This window comes from Spermophilus citellus, assembly GCF_964194105.1.
Source record: "Spermophilus citellus genome assembly, chromosome: 8".
In the NCBI taxonomy this organism is placed as follows: domain Eukaryota; kingdom Metazoa; phylum Chordata; class Mammalia; order Rodentia; family Sciuridae; genus Spermophilus; species Spermophilus citellus.
Window position 1 is genome coordinate 57,946,258 of NC_138189.1, and position 26,592 is coordinate 57,972,849.

Consider the following 26,592-nt stretch of genomic DNA (forward strand, 5'->3'; position numbering starts at 1 on the left):
AAAAGCTTTGAATATATGAGCACTTGTTTTTCTATGTTTCCAGAATTAACTATTTTCATTGTTCTAATTCTATGAAATATATAAAATTTACTATTTTAAAGGTTAAATTTCTTTGATTACCAGTGGAACTTAATGTCTTCAGAGTTTTTATTTCTTTTGGTAAATGTTTTTCCTTTAAAATTTTCAGCATTTAAAGTTTTTTTTTTTTCTTCTTTTGGTTGTCTGATTGTTCATACTTAGCTTGTAGACCCTTTTTCTAATTCAATAGATTTTTCCAGAGAAACACAGAGGCATATTTCCCCTAGCTAATAGTTCACAAGAAATTCTACAGTGTGATCAAATAAAAATCAAATACACAGTATTTCATAAATGGATTGAACAGGTTACTTTTTAACTCATGGTGTGAAAGGTAATATAAAACAGCATTCCTCAGCCACATGTCTTTCTTTTGTGAAGGTGATTTCTTTAAAAAAATGAAACAATTAAAACTTCCAGATTTTATATTTTTCTTATTGTTCTTGACTGAATCCCTAAGCCTGCTTACAGAGCCTCAGGATGTAGGTAAGAAATATACTAAATATCAGTAAGGAATGACAAAATTAGTATAGTTTCTCTTTTTAAACACATCTTAAAATTTAATTATTCACATATTTTTTCTCCTTCTCTCTAATTTATATTTAAATTTCAGTTATCTCAAGCTACCTCCTTCAGAATTTGTATTTTGTTGATTATATGACCAAACCTGTAGGCAGAGACAGTTTTCACACTCTGAAAATGGTCAGCAACCTATGGCAAGAAAGATGGTGTTGCTTATAGATACAATTTGAATTTCAAAATATTAACACTTCTTGCAAATGTATACAGTTGATGGTAACATTAGAAGAACAGATGGTGAACAACTTTAGGGTATAAAGGACCCTGATCTCTCCCTCAACTGTACATTTTATACATTCTCTCCAAAACTGCCCTAAGCAGTGTCAACCTGGAGGAAGGGGCAATTTTTCTATTTTTTTTTAATGCCCCAAAAGGAAAAACTGAACTTGTAAACTGGTCTTGTAAACCCTCTGACCTGGAAGTTGTACCTTTTTGTAACTTGCACAAAAATGTCCTAAGTGTCTTAGTCACAGGGCTTGATGAAAATGATTGTTCTTCAGTTCTCCCTCTCTTTTCCCCTTGTAACAATCTGTTTCAAATGTGGATGTGTAACCGATGTGAATCTGCAATCTGTATACGGGGTAAAAATGGGAGTTCATAACCCACTTGAATCTAAAGTATGAAATATGATATGTCAAGAGCTTTGTAATGTTGTGAACAACCAATAAAATAAATAAATAATTAAAAAAACAATCTGTTTCAAAATCCTGTTGATTTTTGTCTAATATCTTTTATGTTTGTGTTTTCCATTTCTTTTCTATTACTCCTACCCAAAGTAAGGTCCTGATGATTTCTCAATAGGACAATTGCAAAAATCTCCTAATGTGCTTCTTCTTCTATCCATCTATTTGACTAATAGTTCTTATCAGTTTCTGTGTGTTAGGCACTGTGGAAGTCCCACTATATAAAATATATCACTACCCGATTGGTATTTCTTGGTAGATAGCAATCATCATGTTACTGTCCCGTATAAACATATTCAATGGCTTTCAATTGAGGCCCTAACTCTTCAATTTTATATGCAAGAGTCCCATAATCTGAACCCAGGCCCTTTTTATCTTAAAGAGGTCCTATTGCCTTTCTTTATGACCTACCTTCTCATCAAAATAATTTGGCTTTCCCCAAATATATCTTAAAATTTATCATCTTTGTGTTTTAATCACATCACTCTCTCCACACTGAAAGGCAGGGCTCCTTATTTTCATGTTAGTTGAATCTTTTACATTTTTTTCATATGCAACCCATATGCCACTCCTGTAAATCCTTTTCTGGTTCCTCACTCAGGGATCACAAAGCATCCCTGTGAAATATGTAACCACATTCTAAATGGGATAATAGTCATAGGCACAAGCTGATTTCACTATGAGGGTGATTAAGAACACCATCTCCAGGAGACATATCTTTCTTGATCATTGGTGATGGCCTCATAGTGTCCAGCTTGATAAAACTAAGGACTTCATAAACATATTCTATGTGGAAAACATAAATGTCTTCTGATACACTTGCGCTCATTGGGAAAGAATCTATGATTTTATGATTTTAGTTGAGTCTGGAGATCACTTAAATATCTATGTCTGAGTAGTACTATAAACTATACTCCCCTCAGCATGCTGAAACCTCTCTTATCAACACCTGTTCTGGAATTATATCACTTACCAGTTAGTCTTCACATCACTTCTCTAGTCATAAGTGACAGACATTTGGCATGGACATGGTGTTTGTATTTCACATTAGTTATTGGGGGAACCATCAATGGCAAATTTAAAATCCTATCAGTTTGAGATTAAGTCAATCAGTTCAATTTAGTAAACATATCCCGAGCACACAATTAGCTAGGATTAAGATCTCCTATTTAGGGGCTGAGGTTGTGGCTCAGTGATGGAACGTTCGCCTAGCATGTGCAAGGTCCTGGGTTTGATCCTCAGTACCACATAAAAAGAAATGAATAAAATAAAAATATTGTGTCCAACTCAACTAAAAAATATATTTTTAAAAAGATCTCCTTTTTGGTTCATTTGACTCCTATCTTTCTCATTAAATGTCAAGATAATTTCTATCATAATATTTTATTTTATACTTTGTATGCTTAAGTGTCATATGTAGTTTTTCATTAGAAAACTGTTAAAATACCAGAATATTTAATAACCTAAATATCTTTTCTTTCCAGACAACTTCATATTTCTTTCCAGACAACTTCATATTTCAGAAATTTATAGAAGAGAACATGGGATCCATGTGAATTGTGATAGATCTTTTTTGATGATGATAGTTTTGTAATCTTATGTAATCATTCCAAAAATTTTAGTGCTTCTTAAAGATAATTTAGTTAAACTGAAGCCATATAGAAAAGTAAATACAACAACATTAATTATAAAATTCAGGCTATGCAATTGAATTGTTAAGAAAATATAAAATTTATAGCCTTCATACTTAATCTCCTGAGGCTATAGAACAAGTGGACATTCCTCTGAGTTTTCGTTAGCGGAAATTCCGTAGATGATCACTGATTCTGCACGCAGACTGTTGCAGCACCATTATTGCTTTGCTCAGTATGTTCAGGAAGAAACCTTTAGTGAAATGGAAATTCTGGTGAAATACACAATAGAATACAGGGATAAATGTTTTGCTCACAAGACCCTTCTAGAGTGTGCTGAAATAGCTTTAAATAAATCACTTGCATTTCTTATATATAGGAGATTATTTGCCAACAATGAGAAAGTTTCTGGATTACAATCATGAAAAGAAAGATACCTTTTCTGCATCATTTTTATTTTACCTAGTTTTAGTATTTAGGATAGGGCTTATTTATCAGGTGAGATGCACTTCTTTTTATTAAATACAGAAGGACTTAGTTATATACTTGCAATTTGTATGCATATATGTCTTATATATGCAGAGTCACCATCTGCATCTCTAGAAACTACTGAAAACTATTTCCAAGTCCTCTGCTGATACACTGACCTTGTTTCCTTGGGAGATCAGGAGAAAAGCCATGATGCAAGGGAAATATAGGTAGTAAAGAAAGAGTAGCAGGTTAAGGGGGCTTGTGGTGGGATAAAGACAGCTTCCCAACTCATGGGAGGGTTGTCAAGGGTGTGGGTGAAGATGTTCTGCTGGAAATAGCCGGGAAATTGCAATCTTTTCCCCATAAGATAGCACTGATCATTTGTTGTGTTTATTGTTTCTCTTCAGAAGATAGAACAGATTAACCATGACTAAAAATTGTCCTCTTGTTCTCTGTTGTCCAGATGAATGTGTTACAGGGAAGGATATGTACTATGGAGGTGTTGTCACAAAAGTATATTTTTTCACAGTGCTGCAGTAAAAAAAAAAAAAAAAAAAGTGGACTTTGAAAGAAGACTCTGTTTCTGTATAAAAGAAAGCTGTTGTAGGATTTCTGCCCCTTTCCCTACTCTGGATCCTGAAGAGAAATGCCAGGCTTATAAAAATAAAAGAGAATCTTTTCTAAATCAGTAAGTTTAATCTTGGTAGATAAATGATTTAATCAAAGCATTATTCTTAGGATAAGACATATACTTACCTCAAAAGAACATGACAGGGTTCATTGATTGATTGAGTCAAGGAATGTGTTATCATATGTCAGGTTCTGTTTAGGATACGGTTATGACTAAGATGTGGTCCACCTTTAAGATCTTTACATTAGTGCTGTGTATCTTCTGATGAGAAAAGCCCTAGAAGAGAGGTATGTGCCCAGTGTTTCAAATTGCTAGGAAACTAGTGAGTAAATGACATATTTTCCCAAGGTGAAGTTTCAGCTCTTTTTTTTTTAAAAAAAAAAATTTGTTTTAACTAATTATACATGACAGCAAAATGCATTTCGATGCATTGTACACAAATGAAGCGCAACTTTTTATCTCTCTGGTTGTACATGATTTAGAGTTGTACTACTTGTGCAATCATACATGCAACTAGGGTAATGATGTCCAGCTCATTCCACTATCTTGCCTACCCCCATTCCCCCTCCCTTGAAGTTTCAGCTCTTAGTTTGGGAAGACATGAAATTATTGGCTGTTTAGCTAACAAGCTATTTTAAAAGTTCAGTATTTGCAGAAGCACAGGCTTTGTATGGAAAGATAGTGTGCTTTGAAACCTTTCACAGACTTATTTGAATAGAAGTAAAAATTATCCTTGAATCTCAAATGGGGTGTATATTGGTTGTTATTCTTTGAATATGGAAGGGAGATCTGCTACCCACCAGGAATCAAGGGTAGAGAAAGAGATTATTCATAGATGAGTGTGCTAGATTAGAGCTGCAATTATCAATCTTAATTTAGAGTTAGCAATGTCAGGGATATGGACTTTGAAGGATGCTACTAAGGAATGTATAATGTTGCCTGGTATAAAATTTTCTATAATATAGACCTTTCTTTTACCTTCTTTATTTTTGCGGGGTGGTGGTGGTGGTAGTACTGGGAATGGAACTCAGAGGCACTCGACCACTGAGCTACATCCCCAACCTTATTTTATATTTTATTTAGAGACAGTGTCTCACTGAGTTGCTTAGCACCTCGCTTTTGCTGAGGCTGACTTTGAACTCACAATCCTCCTGCCTGAGCCTCCTTAGCTGCTGGGATTACTGGTGTGTACCATTGAGTGTGGCTTACCTTCACTTTCTTTCCCTTTCATTTTCTCTCCCTTCCCTTCTCTGATCTACCATTCCTTTCCTGCTTCTTCCCTTTACCTTTTCCCATTCTTCCCATCCCCTTGCCTCCCTTCTCCTTTTTTCACTCCCTTTCTTCATTCTCACCTTCCTTCCTTAGTGCTGGGGATGCAACTCAGGGCCTTGCCCATGTGAGGCAAGTGCTCTACTACTGAGCTATACCCCTACCCCTTCTTCTCTGCTTTGAGAAATATTTTGAACTTTTTTATGGCTACATGCATAAAGTTGCCAGAAGGAACCCCTTTGCCTTTGGCCCTACACTTTTAACTGTTGCTGCTTGATTTGAGGAAGAAGCAAAAACAGATAGCAAAGGTGGGTATTGCATTTTTTTATTAAAGGATAAGGAATCATCCCACTCCATGGCTCTGGACACTTACTTAAAACTATAATTATTTTATAGCAAATGAGTTATTTACCATATTCCCATATACCAAGATAGTATCATGGTATACTCACTGATTTAAACCCATTCTCTTTACCCCAAGACCCTTGACAGATAACCACAAATTTTCAGGGTCTATTTTCTGGCTTTTTTTTTCTTTTCAAGTTGGAGAAAAACGCTAGTGAGTCAATATCAGGGTGAAGGGAACTGTTTATCTTCTATCCTGGACAAACCCTCTTTGACACTTCCTCTTTGGCACTGGAGCCATCAAAGGAGAGATGGCCAAGCTCACAGCATACTGCCCAACCAGGTGAGCACCACACATCCCAGTCAGTTCAGCCATCAGAGACACCAGCCTAACCTTCAGAGTGTACCACAAATGCATATTTCTTTCCATATGCAAATGTGCCAACACAAAAATTCCATAGATTTTCTTCTGTGAACAAACTCTGTAATGATACAGATGTAGTTTATAAGAGAATAGGGAGATTTTGGTTTTGTTTTCAACAGAATTTCCTCTTTCTCCTTCAGGCAGCACCTGTCACACAATATTTAAAAGCATGGTTTTCCCATGAAAAACTGTGGTACCTTTTTGATATTTGGACCCAAAATGTTAAGCTCTGTATGAGTTCTACGTCATCTATCTTGTCTATACTTGTATTTTCTTGTCTGCATCCCATTTTGGTTAAATAATTGATCCTTTTCATTTGTATTCCTCCAGAGGTTTTGAGGTGGGTGAGCATGGCTGGCTCAGAACCAGGTCATTAGAATAGGATGAGATAAAACTTGGGAGGAGGGAAGCTGTCAAGGAGAAAGGAGGCACTTCTGAGATGTATTTTGGTCAGTTTGTGGATTATCTATGCCTCCTGTGGGCTCACAGCAGGAAGTGGAGGCCCTTATGCCTGTGCCCTGCTGGGATTATGGAAGGAAACATCTCTCTTGGGTCTTTTATTTGCTTGGATCCAGCCAGGATTTTTTGAAGTTTCGTACAGATGGTGCAATATGACATCAGCTGTTTGATGAGGACATCTGGGCAAAGTCAGTGTGATACCAGTGGCTTTGGAGCTGTTTATGTTGTATGAACAAAGAACTCGCTATTGTTTTATGGTTGTTCAAATTATTTCAGTGGTTTATCAGTTCTCTTTCTAGAAATATTGCTGTATTCAATCAAAAATTCCCCAAGATTGAATTTAAGGAGCTTACTTCCCTCCTAGAAGATGTTTCTTCCATGTATGAAGGATGCTGTGAAGGGAATGTTTTGCAGTGCATCTGTTGCCGGGTAAATATTCCCCAAAAGTAAGTAAAAATGTGATTTGTGGCATTCATCTAAAATTTTCTATTTCTAATTAACATGTAAAGTTGTACATACTTTTTAGATAAAGTGTGATATTTCAATAGATATATAAATGCATACTGATCAAATTTTCAATTAGCATTTCTTTGTTTAGATCTCTTCAAGCTCTTCCAGTTCTTCAATATATATATATGTAGGTTATTATGAACTATAGTTACTGTAATGGACTGCAGAACACTAAAAATTGTTCTTCTTACCTAACTATATTTTGGTAGCCATTATCCAACCTCCACTGCCTTATGCAACTCTAGTCTCTAATTGCTATTCTACTCTCGCTTATTTCAAGATAAACTTTTCAAGGTACCATACACGAAATAAAACATTTCACTCACTTAACATTATATCCTCCAGTTTCATCTATTTTACCACAAATATTTTATGGATGAATAGTATTCCTTTGAGTATAGAGATCACATATTTTTAAAAATCTATCATCTGTCAGTGGACACTTAGGTTGTTTCCACACCCTGGCTATTGTGAAAAGTGTTGCAGTAAATGCAGATGTGCAGGTATCTCTTTGATATGCTGATTTCATTTCCTTTGGTTATAGATCCAGAAGGGAAAGAGCTTGATCATATATCTATTTGTAGTTTTTGAGGAACATCACCATAATGTTCTCCATAATGACCATACTAATTTACATTTTCACCTAAAGTGTATTAAGTGTATTTCCTTTCCTCTGCATCCTCACCAGCATTTGTTATTTTTTGCTCTTTTTGAACATAGATGTTCTGATTGTAGTAAGGTAACATGTCATTTTGGTTTTGATTTGAATTTTCTTGACAGCTAGTGATGTTAAGACCTTTTTCTTATAAGCTGTACATTTTCTTCTTTTGAAGACTGTCTATTCAGATCATCTGCATATATTTAAATTGGATTATCTGCTTTTTTATTGTTGAAAATTTTTAGTTCCTTTTGTATTCAGAATGCCAAACCTTTCTCAGATGAATAGTTTGTGAATATTTTCTCTCATTCTTCATGTTGACTCCTTTGCTATGCAGAAGCTTCTAGTTTGATGTAATTCTGTTTCTCTAATTTTGCTTTTTTTTTTTTTTGTATGTGTTCTGGGGTCCTTATAAAAAAATGATTTCCTGTAAGAAATTTTGAATTGCTTTCTCTGTTTTCTTTAAGGAGTTTCAAATTTTCAGTTCTTAGATTTAGGTCTTTGATCTATTTTTTTTTTTTTGAGTTGATTTTTGCATATGGTCAGAGATAGAAGTCAAGTTTCATGTTTCTGTATATGGATATTTGTTTTACCTAGCAACATTTATTGAAGGGGATGCCCCTTTCCCAGTATGTTTCTCATACCTTTGTGGAGAATCAGTTGGTTGTAGATGTGTGGATTTATTTCTGGACTCTCTATTCTGTTCTACTGGTCAGTATGTCAGTTTTTATACCATTGCTATGCTGTTCCAGGTACTATAGCTCTGTAGTATATTTTGAAGTCAGGTATTGTGATGCTTCTATTTATGTATCTGTTTACCGATTCCTTCTTCCCTCCCTTCCTCCTTCCCTCCCTCCCTCCCTTCCAATTGACAAGTAAAAATGTGTGCATTTATGGTATATGGTACATTTTGATATACATATATATTGTGTAATGTAAGTAAAGCTATTAGCATATGTATTTTCTTATATTCTTATCTTTTCTATTATCAAAACACTTTAAATCTATTTTCTTAGCAAATGTTAAGTGTAAAATATATTGTTATTAACCATAGTCACCATGATATACAATAGATCTCTTGAACTTGTTCCTCCTGTTGAACTGAAATTTTGTGTCCTTTGAGTGACATCTCTTCAATATCCCTGTTCCCCAACATCTGTAACCATTAAAGTAGTTTTATAAAATTATATATTGGTAAGCATATTGTTGGCATGGTTTAAATTGTTCATGAACTCAAAGATAATATGGTTTCATTATAACCTGAAATAGTCTGCCTCAGTTAAATTAGGCTTTATCGTAGTGAATTTTAGTTTAAATGTTTTAGACTCAGTGAGGATAACATATAAATATGATGTATTTTAGTGTATTGAGAAATATCCCTTTCATTTTAAGCAGTAGACAGCAGAGGTTCCCAAGAGTCATCTTATTTCCAACAGTATTGCAGTGAAAGGAATCTTACTCATGTTTATATTTGTGGTTGTTTTGTTGCTTATGGAAATGCAGGATTTATAATGTTAAGTTGAAAGTATTGAATTAGGACATAATTAAAAATTTCTGTGAAGTTTGGAATGAAACTAAGGGATTGTATTGTATTTCAAATGATCTTCTTTTTAATGCTTTTATAGAAAAATAAAGGAATTCTATTGTTGTTAATTGAAAATAGAAGTAGATTCTCAGAGAATAATGATGCTGTTCCTGGGACACTGATGGCCTCAGCTGAGATCTGAATGTGTGAACTGGTGCCCTAGTCCTGTGTGTTTTGTCAGAAACGTGGTGCCAATCTCCATTCCATTTCTAACCACAACCCCAAACTTCATCTCATTCCTCACTCTTAGTGTTCACCAAAAGATTCCAGGCAGTGGGAATAATTTGAGTAGAGGCAGGGAGACCTGAAACAGTCAATGAGCCTGGATCAGAGTAAGAAGAATGTACAGCCTCATTCTGGAGATTCTGGAGAGGATTAGGGGCCAGATCAGTTTTTTTTTCTTTTGTGGTGCATATTAACTGTACAGCACAGTGGGTTTCATTTTAGACATTCAAACATGAATCTGATTTGATCAATTTCACTCCCCATTTCCTTCTCTTAGCATCCCCTCTCCTCCCCTATCCCCTTCTTCTTCTCCAGTAGTCTCCCTTCTACATTTATAATGTCCTTTTTGGTTGGTTTGTTTTCCTTCCTTTAGCTTCCACATAGGAGAGAAAACATGTAATACTTGTCTTTCTAAGTCTGATTTATTTAACTTAACATGATGATCATCAGTTCCATCCAGTTACCTGCAAATGACATAAATTTATTCTTCTTTATTGCTGTTATGGTTTAGAAGTGAAGAGTCCCCCAAAAGTCTAGGTGTGAGACAATGCAAGAAGGTTCAGAGGAGCAATGATTGGGTTTTGAGAGTCTTAATCCAATCAGTGAATTAATCCCATGGTAGGGCTTAACTGAGTGGTCACTGAAGGAAGGTAGGGTGTGGCTGGAGGAGGTGGGAATTAGAGGTGTGACTTTGGTATATATTTTGTATCTGGCAAGTGGAGTTTCTCTCTCTGCTTTCTGATCAAAATGTGAGCTGCTTCCTGTCATGAGCCATCCATGGGCTGTGTGTGTGAGCTATCATAGCGATATGAGGGGACAGGTCTGGCATTGCATTCTAATTGGGCTGTGTGATGCAAGTGCACCTCTCCTCTTGCTCTGCCTGTGGTCCTACACAGCACCTGAGATAGTGCCAAGATGTTAATCAATCTGCTGATCACAAGACATGATGAAGCAGAACTCTTTCGCTGACTAAAATAATGGCCGAATAATACTTCATTGTGTATATATGCCTCTTTCTTTCTTTCTTTCTTTCTTTCTTTCTTTCTTTCTTTCTTTCTTTCTTTCTTTCTTTCTTTCTCTCTCTCTCTCTCTCTCTCTCTCTCTCTCTCTCTCTCTCTCTCTCTCTTTCTTTCTTCAATCATCTGTTGATGAGCATCTGGGCTGATTCTGCAACTTGGCTATTGTGAACTGTATCACAATTAATGTGGGTATGAAGGTATTTGTAAAATATGCTGACTTTAATTCTTTCAGATAAATACCCTGAATCATATGGTAGTTCTATTTGTAGTTTTTTTGGGGAAACTCTGTATTGATTTTCATGGTGGCTGTCCTCATTTACATTAGTATTAAGTGTTTCTTACACTTCATTGCCAGAATTTCTTGCTTTTGTATTCTTGATGATAGCCAGTTTGATTGGAATAAGATGGAATCTCAATGTAACTGTGATTTGCATTTTAAATTATTGGCCATTTATACTTTTTGGAGACCTATCTGTTCAGTTCATTTGCCTATTTATTGAATGATTTATTATTATTATTATAATTATTTGATGTTAAGTTCTTTTGGCTTCCTTATATATTCTGAATATTTATCCTATCAGAACAGAAGCAGGCAAAGATTTTTCTCTCATTCTACAGGCTCTCTCTTCACTCCATCAGTTGTTTCCTTTGTGGTGCAGAAGTATTTAATTTGATGACATCCAAGAGACTGGTTTATGAAATCAACCTGTGCTTACATCTTGAAGTGTTTTCCAGCATTTTGTTCTACTGGTTTTCAAGTTTCAGGTCTTAGATTGAATTGACTTTAGTAGAGGTAAGATCTTCTATATATGAAAATGCAGTTTCCCAGCACCATTTGTTAAAAAGGTTGGCTTTTCTTCAATTTGATTTGACATCAGGAGGTCTGGCCTAAGAAGTTAACTGCCATGCAATGCTACCCCACAGCTCTTAACGGGAAGGTTAGCATGGACTAAATTGAATTCTGGTTGAGTCACTAGGACAGGTTAAATGTTTTGTGCTTTAATTTTTATCACATATAAAGTTCACAGAAGAATATTCATTTGAAGTTATTAGTTATGAAATATCATCTAAAGACTATGGGGTGTCTTCCTCCAGGACGATTTCATCTACAGGGAGTGTGAAATGGGAAGAGACAGATGCACAACTGAAATAGTGCAAAAAATGTTCTTTTAGTTCCGATAGCACCATGTGTTAGGAATGTGGCAAGTAACAGGTAGTAATGGGAGAGGCTGCTTCTCTTCTCTCAGGAAGGCTGCACTGGGAGTGAAAAGAAAGCCATACTGCCCCCCATCCCAAGTTGGAAGTCTGAATGTATTTTCCAACAGAATTCGTCACAGTGTATAATTGCTAAAATACTAGTTGCATCAGGTACTATTTCTGATACTTGATGAGTTGCATTGTTCTAATAATTAACTCCAAGTAATTCTAATAATTCTATCCACTCAAAAAAAAAAAGTCTAAAACATAACATGGATGAGAATTTATCAAACCTGAGGAGGAGCTTAGCAATTGAAAGTGGACTCAGTATTAGATGTGAGTAGCCTAAAAGAAAGCGAGGCTGGATATTTTTTTAAGTTTTAATATATAAAATATTTTACACATCTCAGATTTCTTCATGAATATACAAGGAGACATCCAGAGCTGTCTATACCAGACCTTCTAAGAGTTGCTAGAGTATATGAGGATCTGTGGGAAGGTTGCTGCTACAAAAAAACCCTCTAGACTGCTACTGTCAGGCGGTAGGTTCCATTGTTGCAGGTTCAGAAAAATCTAAAATAAATAAATGAATATAACACTTCAAAATTGGTATTTAAGTTTTACTCCAGTTTAGGACTGTAAAATGTGATTGATTGACCTGAGTTTATTTTAGATTCAATGAAGATGATCACTGGCAAAACCCACATCATCAATTTGGTTTATGCAAATGCTTTGAAGTACTAGTCCAGTTGTAATCCAAAAAACTCTTTCCAGTTAAAATTTTTTATTTTCACTTTTATTTCTATGCTATGTTTTATTGAGTCTTATTGGATTTTGGTATGATTATAAAAGTAATAAATGATTATTATAGATGACTAGAAAAGTAGTAAAGTTACAAAGAAAAAAGTAAAAAAAGAAAACTTTTGATTCTATTGCCAAGAAATAGCTATAACTATCATTTCTTTTAATCTTTTCTGTGCATATAGGCATATTTGTGTGTGTGTGTATGTGTATGTGTGTGTGTGTGTGTGTGTGTGTGTGTGTGTGTGTGTATGTGCCTGCTTAAAAACAAGATTAGAATAATTCCTTTATAGGAAACATTTGGACCTGCAATTTATTTGGAGTCATAGAAATTTTTGTTATAAATGATGCTATATTATCATTCCATTATGGTCACAAACATAGTAACTTAAAACAACAGAAATCTACTCTGTTTCAGGGGCCAGGAGTCTGAAATGAGTCTTATAGGGCTAAGATCAAGGTTTTAGAAGGACTGTGTTCCTTCTGAGGCTCTAGGGAGAATCTGATCCTTGACTGTCCCAGTTCCAACCTTACATGTCATTAAACAAACTTCAACATATATATCATTTTATTTTATGTTTTTAGTTGTAGATGGACACAGTATCTTTAATCAATTTATTTATTTATTTATTTATTTTTATGGGTGCTGAGGATCGAACCCAGTGCCTCAAGCATGTGAGGCAAGGGCTCTACCACTGAGCTACAGCCCCAGCCCTACATTATTTTAAATAACGTTTTCCCATCATAATGATTTAACTAATTTTACTGCTTTATTATTTGTGTTGGGCATTGTGGATGTTTAATTAGGTTGTTTTTCATTTTATAAGTGATTCGAACGTAAGTATCTCATTTCATTTTTTTATGAGTTTTTATGAGTTTTCTTAGGATAGATTATTAGAGGAGAAATTATTGGGTTTAAATATATGGACTTTTAAATAACATTTGACACAAATTGTCAAGTTATTTTCTAGAGATGTTTTGTCAGTGTACATAGCAATGTATGAGTATACTCATTTCAATTTCATATTTACCAACATTGGACATGATTATTAGCTTTGTTAGATTTACACATAAAAAATATGGCTGAGCACATCAATGTTGACAGCAGTACAATTCACAATAACTAAACTGTGGAACCAACCTAGATGCCCTTCAGTAAAGGAATGGATAAAAAAATGATATGTATAATATATAATGGAATTTTACCCAGCAATAAAAGAGAATAAAATCATGCATTTGCAGGTAAAATGATGGCGATGGAGAAGATAATGCTAAGTGAAGTTAGCCAGTTCCAAAAAAACAAATGCTGAATGTTTTCTCTGATATAAGGAGGCTGATTTTTTAGTGGGGAAGGGAGGGGGAGCAAGGGAAGAATAGACAAACTCTAGATGAGGTTAGAAATGATGGAGGAATGAGGTGGACATTATCATCCAAAGTACATGTTTGAAGACCCAAATGGAGTGAATACACTTTGTATACAACCAGAGATACGAAAAATTGTGCTCTATGTGTGTAATATGATTTGTAATCCATTCTGCTGTCATATATAGCAAATTAGAATAAAAAATTAGGGCTAGGTATGTAGCTCAGTTGTAGAGCATCTGCTGAAAACGTGCTAGGTTGTAAGTTTGATCCCCATCCCCCGCCAAAAAAATTGAGAGAAATATATATGTAAAAAAAATAATGGTTGTGTTTTAAGTCAACATTTATTTGATATTTTAAATTTCATTAAACTTTTCACATATGATTTTAGCTATTATGTTTATGAATTTCCTGTGAAAAATTAGTTCATGTCTGTTACCCATTTTCCTACTGAAATTAGAATGTTTTTCATATTAACTCTGATGCAATCCTTATATATTATAGAAATTAAGTATTTGACATTCTAAAATTTCTCATTCCTTTGATAAGTGCTAATTTTGCTTTATTTAAAATGTTTCTTTTACTTGCTATAATTGTTAGTTTACTGGTTCAAATTTGAGCAATGAAGTAAGAAAACTTGAGTTTTTAAATTCCTGCCCTGTCACTTTCCCTAACAAGGCAGTCTGCTCCTGATTCTTAATGAATCATGGTGCTAGAAAAGTCTTTTTATAAAGGGAAACACAATTTGTCCCATAGCATTCATACACTGGTATGTAGTTCTTTATGGTGGTCACTTGTTAGAAGTCCAGTTTTTATGCCATGTGACTGACGGTCCAAAATATATTTGAAGAAGACTATTGGAGGCCCCTACGTCCCAAATCTAAATGATGAAAAAAAAGATAGATAAACACAATTTAAAATGTTCTGTAGTAATACTTACTTGTTGGGTCATTCCAAGTAAGTCACTTAATTTTACAAGGCCAGTTTCATTTACTTAAAAATTCAAGGCACACTCAAACATTCCTGGTGGGACTGAAAATTGGTGTAACCAACCTGGAAAGCAGTATGGAGATTCCTTGGAAAACTTAGAATGGAACAATCATTTGATCCAACTATCCCTCTCCTCCATCTATACCCAAACAACTTAAAATCAGCATACCATAGTAATGCAGCCACATAATGTTTATAGCAGCTCAATTCACAATAGCTAAATTGGGTTTCAATAGTTATTCCATAGACAATGGGAACCTACTTATGTTCAGAACCAAATTAGATGTCCTTAAATAAATGAGTGGATAAAGAAACTGTGGTGTATATATATATATATATATATATACACACAATGGAATATTACTCAGTATTAAAAGAGAATAAAATTATGAAATTTTCAGGAAAATGAATGGAGTTAGAGAATATCCTGTTAACTAAAGTAAGCCAATTCCCCAAAACAAAGGCCAAATATTCTCTCAGATAAGTGGATGCTGATCCATAATGGGTAAGGAGGGGCATGGAAACAATGGAGGAACTTTGGGAAAAGGGGAGAGAGGGATAGGGAGGAGGCTTGAGGTCAGGAAAAATGGTGAAATGAGATGGACATTATTACTCTAGGTACATGTATGACTACACATATGGTGTGATGCTATATCATGACAACCAGAGAAATGAAAAGGTGTGCTGCAATTGTGTATGATGAATCAAAATGCATTCTACTGTCATATAGACCTAATTTATATAAATAAACTAATTAATAAAAAATGCAGATAACAACCACCCTGGCCATTTGAATGAGAATGAAATATAGTCATTGTCAACATAAAATTTGAATTGTACTTTGAAATTCTTTAAAGCTCCAAAAATTTTGTACTTTCAAATTTCAGCAAAAAATACATCTTTAATAGAAAAATTCAAATTCTTACACATACATGTAAGACATGCTCTCAACTTATTGAGTAACTTATAATAAGGAGAGTCTGAAAATGTTCTATAAATAGAGAAGGTATTGGACAAGTTGACATAGAGTTTATGACCGAATCTTAGATAAATGTTTCTACCTGTGATTATTCTTAATTTTCAGGAAGACAAATTCAATGAGACAACTGAGGGAAGCCTTAGGATGGTCCAACAAGAATGTGAACAGTTGCAGAATTTGGGGAAGGATGGCTTGAAATACCAGTAGGTTGCTTACACAAGTGTGCTAATACTTGGTGGGACTGAAAATTGGTGCAAATTGGTGACCAGGGCAAAATAAAAAATTCCTAAGAAGTAAAAAATAAAAGTCAGTCTTTGTTTTGCAGTTCACAAACTCTGGGAAATAATAAAAACACAAAACCCAACAATGCACATTGGATTGTCACATTAAATCTTCTATCAGAAATGAGGTTAGAATTGGGAAGAGATCTAGTATTCTGGACAAATGGCACAATTTGGTTCTCTGATCTTTAATTGCTGTTTGAAGTTGACTTTCCCAATCCCAAATCAGGGTCCCTGGATTTTGCCTTGTTTGGGAATAGGACGGAACAAACTAAAGGTCATTATCATTTTCTGAGAAAGAGATGGTTTGCCCAGGATTTGAGCCTATCTTAACTAAGTTTATAGAAATATCTCTGGATTTGCTTAACACTGTAATAATTATTCTTTCAGTGCTCTTGTGAGCAATCACGAATAATATACAGTTAATTCCAATTTTCTTAGTTATGCTAATACAGTGTTTGTTGATAGCGAACATCTTCAAAACAAAACATGGTTGTATTTATTTATTTATTTATTTGGTATGGGGGATTGAACTCAGAGGCACTCAACCAAACAGCCACATCCCCAGCCCTATTTTGTATTTTACTTAGAGACAGGATCTCACTGAGTTGCTTAGCACCTTGTTTTGCTGAGGCTGGCTTTGAACTCACGATCCTCCTGTCTAAGCCTTCTGATTCTCTGGGATTACAGGTCTATATGACAGTGCCCAACTAAAACATGGTTTAAAAAATATGACTTTACTATTTCTGCCATCTTGCTGTTAGCTGAGAATTCAAACCCAGACCATTAAAGATCTTATTTTCCTTCATCTCACTGCCAACATGTGTCTATCAATTTCTCCCTTTAATTCTTTTTTTTTTTTTTAGAGAGGGAGAGAGGAGAGAGAGAATTTTTAATATTTATTTTTTAGTTCTCGGCGGACACAACATCTTTGTTGGTATGTGGTGCTGAGGATCGAACCCAGGCCGCATGCATGCCAGGCAAGCGTGCTACCGCTTGAGCTACATCCCCAGCCCTCTCCCTTTAATTCTAATTGACTACACAAATGATTTCAAGCAGGATTTTCACTTATAAGCCAAGGTGTTTGCTGCCGTGGAGCTCCACAGGGGAGACAAGAAAAAAATCTAAGAGCTTCTGAGATGACCATGAAATGAGAAAGGGAGCAAAAATGCAGAGATATAGGAGGCAGGGTAGAGGAAGATGGAGAGTGAGGAGACATTTCTCTACCATTTTCTGAGAGTAGGGAGCACATTGTACTTATTTTGACTTACTTGAAGGGTCTGGGTTTCAATAGTTATTCCATAGACAACGGGAACCTACTTATGTTCAGAACCAAATTATGTTCTCTCAGCTCCCTTATCAAGCTCACAAAGATAGCCCCCAGATCTTCACTTCTTGGCAAGGAAGTGGTGACAGCTTTGACTACCTGCTGTACACTAAGTGAGGAGTTTGCCTGTGTTGATAATATGGTGAACATGGCCCGTACATCTGAAATTGATTCCCATGCATGTATGAGTTTATCAGGATGAACCAACTACTATGTAGAATCAAAAAGATAGACTAAAACATAAATAAATAAAACAAAATTTAAAAAGGAAAATGAAGAAAAAGTATTTCCACTCACCAATTAGTATTGATTATCTACTTTCCTCTCTTCCTTGTTTTCAACATTGTTGAGCAAGTAATGTCAAGTCCTCCTTTTGGTTTACTGTATGAAGACCCTAAGAGGGAAAAGAGAATGACTTAAATATTTGTCAATGATTTTCTAAATTATCTTGCTCATTCCTTATTTATATGAGAAATGATTTGTTATGGTAAATGATCTAGGAATCACAATATTGTTTCAGAATCATGCAGGAAACCTTATAATTTTAAGTCCTGATACAAATTCTTCCTTTTGCTCTGAGAGGAAGAGTTCAGGAAGAGATCTGCTACTTCCAGCCCAATCCTTTTAAGCCTGGGGAGGAAAATACCCAGCAGGGAAACATACTCAAGAAACACAGTGTTTGCTCACCACTTTCTGTTTGTTGACTGCAGTTCTCTGCTTACAACTAAAAATTTGTGTGTATGTTACTAAGAAATTGATCTGTACGCATTCCAATTGCTATACTTTGAATTTTTGTCATAATGTCACTTAGGCCCTAGGCTTCACTTTCCTTTGGGCATAATATAGTGTTTTGAGATCTTGTGTCTTCTGAGTGAAGTTCACAGTGATCATGGAGCTTATAACTATTCATCTAATCATACTTTTCAAAACTCCATTTAATATTTAAAATCACATCTGAGTTCCAATCCCCATCGGTACAGGAGGATTTAGATCTTGGAGAATTATGTGGAATAAATGAAAATCGAACCATCAACCCTGCTGTGGACCACTGTTGTAAAGCAAACTTTGCCTTCAGAAGGCTCTACTTCAAGGATTTGTAAGCTGATGAAATGTATGTGCCGCCCTCCTTTCAAGATTTCTTTACCTCTTGTGTGGACTGGTGTCAGGCTTAGAATGAGGACCTTCAGAGAAAGATAGATAAGAAGTTATTCTTCTATGCCTGCTCTTTTCAGCCAGGGGGCACACCATACAACCAAGAGAGGTTTATTGTAACCTAATGACATGGGTTATGTGCTTTTGGTGTTCCTTGCACCAAACTGTCTACTCTCTCCTATCAGAAAAGCACCAGTGTATATTTATTGCCACTGTTTATAATAAAATCCCGTTTTGTCTTTTCCTCTGCTAGACACTTGGAGTGCTTAGCAGACCGTGATTTGGAAATGTGAGCTAGGGCAACTAGCAAAACGCCCATGGACAGGTTCACAGTGAATTGGATTTTATTAAGAGAATGACAAGAATATTTGTCTTGAATATTTCACTTAATGATTGAAAAAAGAAGGAATCCTAAAAAAATTTACTCACATTCCTTTAGATGTGATACTTTAGATGCTAAGAAATAAGACCTGTTTTTAAAATTATTTACACAATATCTGTATCAATGTAGTACAAACATTGTTCTTGAAGAAGGGAGATTAGAATTGTTTTGGAAATAATGTTCTGGAAAAATCAAGTATAGCAATTTATTTTACAGTTCTGTTCATATTTTATACCGTTTTACTTATAGATCCACAACCCTCCAAGAGTCCATCCTGTAATTTTAATGGTAAAGTTTCAGAAGATCTTTTCAAAAATGGAATATTTTAGCTCTTTACATTTACTCAATATTTAGATGCCCAAGATATGCAATTCTCCAACAAGCATTTTGGAAAAGAGGAGTGTCAGGGGCTGGGGATGTGGCTCAAGCGGTAGCGCGCTCGCCTGGCGTGCGTGCGGCCCGGGTTCGATCCTCAGCACCACATACCAACAAAGATGTTGTGTCCGCCGAGAACTAAAAAATAAATATTAAAAATTCTCTCTCTCTCTCTCTCTCTCTCTCTCTCTCTCTCTCTCTCCTCTCTCACTCTCTCTTTAAAAAAAAAAGAAAAAAAAAGAAAAGAGGAGTGTCAGGAAGAAATTGTAAACTAATTCTGTTTGATTTCTTTGGGCTCAAGCCTGGACTCACCTATGAGTAGCTGCAGCCTTTGTTTACAAATCTCTATAATATGGCAAAGAAATGTTGCCAAATGCAGGAGTCGGAAGCCTGTCTTCTTGAAGAGGTAATTATATTTCTTTTCCACTGATGTGCCACTGGTATCTCTGGTCAAATAAAATCAAATAGAATTCCCTATGGAACTCTGTGTCCACTGTGCATTGTCTCTGAGACCTGTGTTTGAGAGTACACGTGCTGTCTAGCTCACCTGCAGATACCTCTCTGATTCAGGTGTTGGGTACTGTCTCCTTCATGAGCACATGGTGTAAAGATAGCTGACAGGAGTCATTATAAGATTTTGAGTGAAAGAAAAGATAACAGATGCATATCATATTCTAGAAAACAATTTGGGGGAATAATATGCAAAATAGCTTGTGTTTGAAGTATATCTACTCTTTAATATATCACTACAATGAAATAGACTAAGAGATGAAGTACAAATAGATTGAAAGAATTAAAAATTAATTATTACTCATTGACTGATATATAGGGAACAAAGAAGCACAAAAAGATAAAAGATACAAAGAGTTGTCAGCGAATAAAATGTGAACAATTTTTTCCATTACGTCCAACTATGATGCACCAATAAAAAATAGGGGGGAAAAGAATATGATTTCACTGAGGTCAACATCAGAGAGGCTAATCAAATGCCATTGACTGTGTCCTTTCATATGCATGGAACATATAGCCAGTTCTTTCTCACTGGGATTGAATAGTGACTTGAATGCAGTTTCAGAGCAATGATAGGGAGTGGTGTGACAGAAACGTGTGAATTAGGCCAGGGTAGGACTGTTGGGAGTAAGGCTCTGTGGTGAACTGAATGGTCCATGATCTGCCTAATGACATGCAGATTAAAATGCTTATAAAACATTTTTAACCACCAAGTTAACAACTGGAATATTTATGTAACTGATCAACGAGATTTAAAAATGCAAATGTTAGATTGAGTTGTAGAGGGAAGGACCTCTTGCATTATGGAGTGGTCATATAACCTGACCTCTATCAAATGGATGTTTGGGTTAGAACTCAGACCTCAGGTTTTACATCATATCTTTCCTTTCTATCGAGTTAGTAGTTTAGGACATGAAAGAATGATAACAGTGACTCACTTGAGTTGCCACTATCTCTGGCTATAGTGCTTGGAATAAGGCATTTTTTACAGTCTTAATTCTTATGTTTAATTTGAACTCCCCCTACCTTTAGCCTAGTCTGAGTAGGAGAACAACACAGAACAAAAAGGTTGTTAAAAACAAATATGTTGAATTCTTAGTGAAGAGGGGATAACTGGGTATTTTTAGAATTTTCCGTGGTTGTTCACTTTCACTGAAAAATAAATAGTAGTGACCACAGCCAATTAATATTGTTAATATTATCAATACTGTTGTAAATATTTATAGGCAATTAACTCAATTTATTTAATTAAATGATTGCAAGTGCCTTTGGTATATAATTGTGTGGCTTTAATTGGTGAAGAGGTTACATTTTTCCCTATAAAAATAAGCATATAATGTTATAAGAAAATCCAAGAGAAGAACAGAAATACCCTATCAGAAATTTAAGAACACTTTTGCACTTCAACACAGAATATTATAAAGCAAAGCAGTTGAAGATTATCATATCATAAGATATTTTAACATTATTTTCAAGTAGCTGTAACACAAGATCATACAGGATTATTCTTTTGAAGAATAAAGCAGAAAGGTAGAAGTTCTTTTTATATGAAGTGTAAGTGACAGAAGAGATAGGAAATATTTTTTCAGCATGAGGATTTAAAATTTACTGTTTCAGGGGATGACACCCTTTAAACAGCATGTGTGTATGTCCAAGGGTTTGTTTAACTTAAAGAGATGCAATATCTACAAGTTTCCACACAAAAATGTCTGGTACAAAGTTCTGTGACCAGTGGCATGTAAGGCAATCCAATCAGGGCAACTCTGGTGATGCTCTGTTAAATTTCAAAGGTTACCATGCATGGGTTTAGAATTTGTTTAGAGAAGCTGTGATAACCTTTACTCCCTTTTGGCAGAAGCACAATTTTATTAATCTGAGACCCACTCCCTACGTTTGAATCATTAACGTTTACCTTGAGTTTCAGGTAATCACATTTTTTCTACTTCAGGTTTGTTGATTCTTGAAGCTGGGTGACTATATCTTGTTTGCTTTTCTTCATGCTCCACCATCTTAAATTATCTTTCTACAATTTAGTATTAATTCAATTATTAAACTTAATGAAAGATGGCTGAATACAGTTATTAGGGATCCTTCTTGATATTCTTGTAAATAGTAGGATTGGGTTCATGACTCCATTGTTAAACTCAAGTTTAGGCAATCATTGTTTTGTTGAAGAAATGGAAATAGATCTTAATTTTATCTTATAAATAATCCACTTTTTATTGGAAAGGTCTTTTGTATACAAGTCAACAAACATTTCTTTCAAAAAAATATTTAAAGATAAATTGGTTGAGATCGAACCTCATCAAACTCAGTGAAGAGGTGTTTAATGTGCAAGAACATATGCTCCATGAGTATCTTCAGGTTTCTCATTCAGGCTTCCCCCTTCCTCTTTTACATGTGATCAGTTCTCAGTTTTCTTTTATGATGTCTGAAAGGCAGATTTGCATTTCACTTTATGATGTGTAACAAAACCACAATTGTTATCTTCTGTTAGTTGTGATCTCCCAGTTTCATCCTTTCAAATGCCAATAAAATAAAGCTTGTTTTATTTTGGCAGATGTTGCTGTGACAACCTTTTATTTGACATCTATATTTAACACACATTTCTTGGATATTGGTGCATAAGGTAATAAATCTGCTCTTGTATGCTTTACATGTTTTAAATGAATACTAGGAGAATGGGAGGATGCTAGACTCCAACTTAGAAGAACCAGGTTTTCATCCTGCTCTACCACTTACTAGCATTTGAACTTTGGGCAAGTTCACTCTTCTGTCTGTGCTTTCCTCATTGCCTTCCAGTGCTGTTAGAAGAGCTGTATTCAATTGTACAAGTAATTTTGTTGCATAGCTGTTAGTGTTACAGTTCTTGTTAGGTCCTGAAATTAAGGACTAGTGCCTGTTTAATTAAATTACGAGGGTCATATTTTGAGCAAAAAATCATTGTAAAACAAAAGATATTTTTTCTTTGTGAATTTTAATGGGAAGACTTGAAATGTATAACATTAAGTCATATTCACTCTTTTATCTTTATTTTGAAAGATAATTATAAAATTATCTTTATCTGAAGATAATATTGAATAGAATATAATTACATTAAAAATCAGTTTGTCTCAGAAGATTTGGATGGTGATTTGCCACACATAGGAATCAAACAATTTTCGAAAGCAATAATTTGATCATTTAAAATACTCTAACACTTCTATTAAATGTATTTTTTGTTGTTGTTGCAAGGAGAATGAACAGTAGAAAATCAGCTACTTTTCTAAAAAATAGTATAAAAATTTTTGTTTCTGATTTTGGGAACAATTGGTGCATATGTGCTCACTCATTTAAATAATATTTATTGAATGTGCAGTATTTTACCCAATGGAGATAAAATAAGAATTAAGATTGGTTAGGAACCTATGATCTTGGGCTGGGGATGTGGCTCAAGCGGTAGCGCGCTCACCTGGCATGCGGGAGGCCTGGGTTTGATCCTCAGCACCACATACAAAGAAAGATGTTGTGTCTGCCAAAAACTAAAAAAAAAAAAAAAAAAATTAAAAAATTCTCTGTCTCTCTTAAAAAAAAAAGAACCTATGGTCTTCAGTGAGAAATGTTTTATAATAAAGGAACAAGTTCCACTGAAGGCTTTCAAGAGGAGGATGGGAATTCAGAATTCAGAATATAATAATCAGGATAGTCAAAAGATGTCTGAATTCTTCATGAGACCTCTATTTTCAAAATATAATCGCAAATATTATTATAATGTATAATGGAATTTCAGGGAGATATATCTATATCTTTGTCTATATATCTATCTATCTATATTTATATCACATGTTTGTTTATCTCTGCCTTTTGCCTTCGGTTAATATTTAGGGAAACCAGGTACTGTTTATGTTGACATGTATTAACTAATTTAGCTTTTTATAGCCACCCTATTAATAAATATTATCCTTAATTATCAGGAGAAAAATTCAAGGACCACAGTGTTGAAGTAAGTTACCTAATTCCATGCAACAAGTAAGTAGTAGAGTTGGTATTTGAATCTGGGAATCTATTTCCAAGTCTGTCTTCTTAACAAATACATAATAATATCTCAGATGGCACCTAGAACAGACACTTAATAGAGTGGGAAATATAGCACACACTAAACACACATTTGAATGAACTCAGTGAATAAACAGGAAAGAAATACAAAGGTGTAGCTTTGTGGAGTGTATGTATATCATATATATACTATTTTTCTTAAAAATAGTAAATTAATATAAAATAGTAGGTTCCATCCTGGATCTATTGGGAGAATATCTAAAATTTGAAATGGGGGTCATGGATACATATAAAAATTCAAATTAAATTTATTTTTAACTTAAAAATAAAAGTTATTATTATTAATGGTATGTCATATAATGTAGTGATACAGGTATACATGGTGTAATGTTTAAATCTGGTTAAACATACACATACACACACACACACACACACACACATCCTCAAACATTTATCATTTCTTTGAGGTGAAAACTTTTAAATCTTTTCTTTTGACTTTGTAAAATGCCCAGAACATTATTATTATCTGAGGTCATCCTGTTATGCCATAGAACACCAGCACTTCTTGCTCCTATCTAACTGCAACTTAGTACACATTGATCAATCTCTCCCCACCCCTCACTTCCCTCTACACTCTCCATCCCCTTATAACCACCATTCTACTCTCAACTTCTATGAGACCAATTTTTTAGATACCACATATTAGTGAGATCATGCCTGCTTCTGAAACACATTCCCCTCACATACTCTCTCTCTCTCTCTATATATATATATATGTATGTGTATATATATATATATCACTTATTACATTTTTTTGGTTTAACAAGAAGGGAATCTATGTTAACATCTGACCAAACCAGATTTGTTCTTTTGAGTGAAAGAATGCCACCAATATCTGCCCTTCCTTTTCTTGCAAACACATTTTATATTTGATATTTCCCAGGATTATTCTCAATTTTAATTCATAATGAGAATGAGCCAAAGAGTAACCTCTATAAGGATGGATTAGGTTGTTGTGGCTGACATTTCAATTTGACTTTCAAGAACCATCAAGAACCATGGTGAGTGGCTATGAACATGTTTCTCTACAACAAAGGCCCTTGTTTTGCAGGATGGTTGAGTTACTGGAAAGATTTTCATGGTTTTTTTTTTTTTTTTAAAGAGAGAGAGAGAGAGAGAGAGAGAGAGAGAATTTTTTAATATTTATTTTTTAGTTATTGGCGGACACAACATCTTTGTTGGTATGTGGTGCTGAGGATCGAACCCGGGCCGCATGCATGCCAGGCGAGCGCGCTACCGCTTGAGCCACATCCCCAGCCCAGATTTTCATGTTTGACTTTCTTCAGCATTCCTTTTACTTACTAAGATAACAGAATACAAAAGAATGTAAGTGGGAATTACCATTAGGTTGGGACTTAGATTTGGGTGGGGAGGGCAAAGAAGTGTCTGTCTTAAAGGCTCATTGTAAGTAAGTATTGACCAATATTCTTTGCAATACATGTATCTACTGGGCCAATGGGATAGATCATAAACCTGTTTAAAGAGACCCCAGTATATCTAATGCTAGAGTGGTTTAGCCTCTTCAGTTGGCCATGGTGAAAACAAGACAGCTTCTGCTAACCTGTTTACCTCCATTTTATCTAACTATGCTAATATTCATGGCATTCTTGTGAATAAAAGAATAATGTGGGAGGACACATCAGTTGCTCAGGACCCCTTGCCACATGAGTGAGGTTGTTTCTTTATCAGTTAAATTAAATTAACAATCAATGAAAGTTTTAAATCGCTCTTGATTCAAGATACGTCCTAGACTGTTAGATATAGTGAGCATGAGACATGGATTGTGCTTTCAAGGACTTTATGTTGGGGATGTAGGACACAAAATGAAGCATTTCACTTGTAAGGAAACATTAATCTATCAACCTCAATGAGAAACACAGTGATGGGTGGATTTCTGAACAGCCAAACAAACATACATTCCAAAGTTTGCACATCAAAGTTCAGGCTGTAATGGCTGTTTACAAAAGTCAGTTAACCTTCTGTCCTAATGCACTAAGACCTGTGTGATAAGATCTGAAGCAGCACAGAACTACTGCTTTAGTTTCTTCTCTCCACTTTGTCACCTCACTGAGATGCCCTCCATTAGGAGCTCACAGAGACTATAGCAGCCTTTTCTAAAATTCTTCTACTTCTAGGAAGGTTAGGTGCAGTTTAGGAGTGGAAATAGTGCTAAGGAAATTGTGAATATGGTTTTGGGGTAGGGAGAGACAGTCAGGTTTTGTGAAGCTTGTTTAATAAATTGTTGCTCTTCATCACCTGTCTGATTTTGTCCACAAGTTAAGAAATGGGAATTTCTAGCATGTGGTATGCATTACAGAAAAGGCACATGGGTAATAGTGCTGGGTAATAGTGGCGGACTTGGTGCCCCTAAGAGATATGTCCTGGGGCGGAGCGGGGGGGCGGGGGTGTAGACCAGTGTTTGAGGTTAGGGTTATAGATTTTTCTTACTTTTCAACGTAGCCCAAGGCAATCAATCTCTCCACTCAGGACTCTCTCTCATTCACTCTGACTGCCTCATGCTTCTCCATTTCCCTGTAGTATTCAACTCCAGGCTCTTCATTCTTAGGTGCCCCTACT

General features: G+C 35.1%; 1 pseudogene across 1 annotated transcript in view; it reads left to right on the plus strand.

Annotated features, from left to right (window-relative positions):
- The first annotated feature begins 473 nt into the window (after positions 1-473).
- The window catches only part of LOC308654680 (afamin-like), a 106,083-nt pseudogene continuing 79,964 nt past the window's right edge, over positions 474-26,592 (plus strand). The window contains exons 1-11 of the transcript in view: positions 474-561; positions 2,844-2,889; positions 3,184-3,315; positions 3,903-4,127; positions 5,547-5,651; positions 5,883-6,027; positions 6,844-7,013; positions 12,172-12,303; positions 15,999-16,096; positions 17,526-17,643; positions 18,482-18,705. The product of the transcript in view is annotated as an afamin-like (transcript). The remainder of the gene's footprint in view (positions 562-2,843; positions 2,890-3,183; positions 3,316-3,902; positions 4,128-5,546; positions 5,652-5,882; positions 6,028-6,843; positions 7,014-12,171; positions 12,304-15,998; positions 16,097-17,525; positions 17,644-18,481; positions 18,706-26,592) is intronic.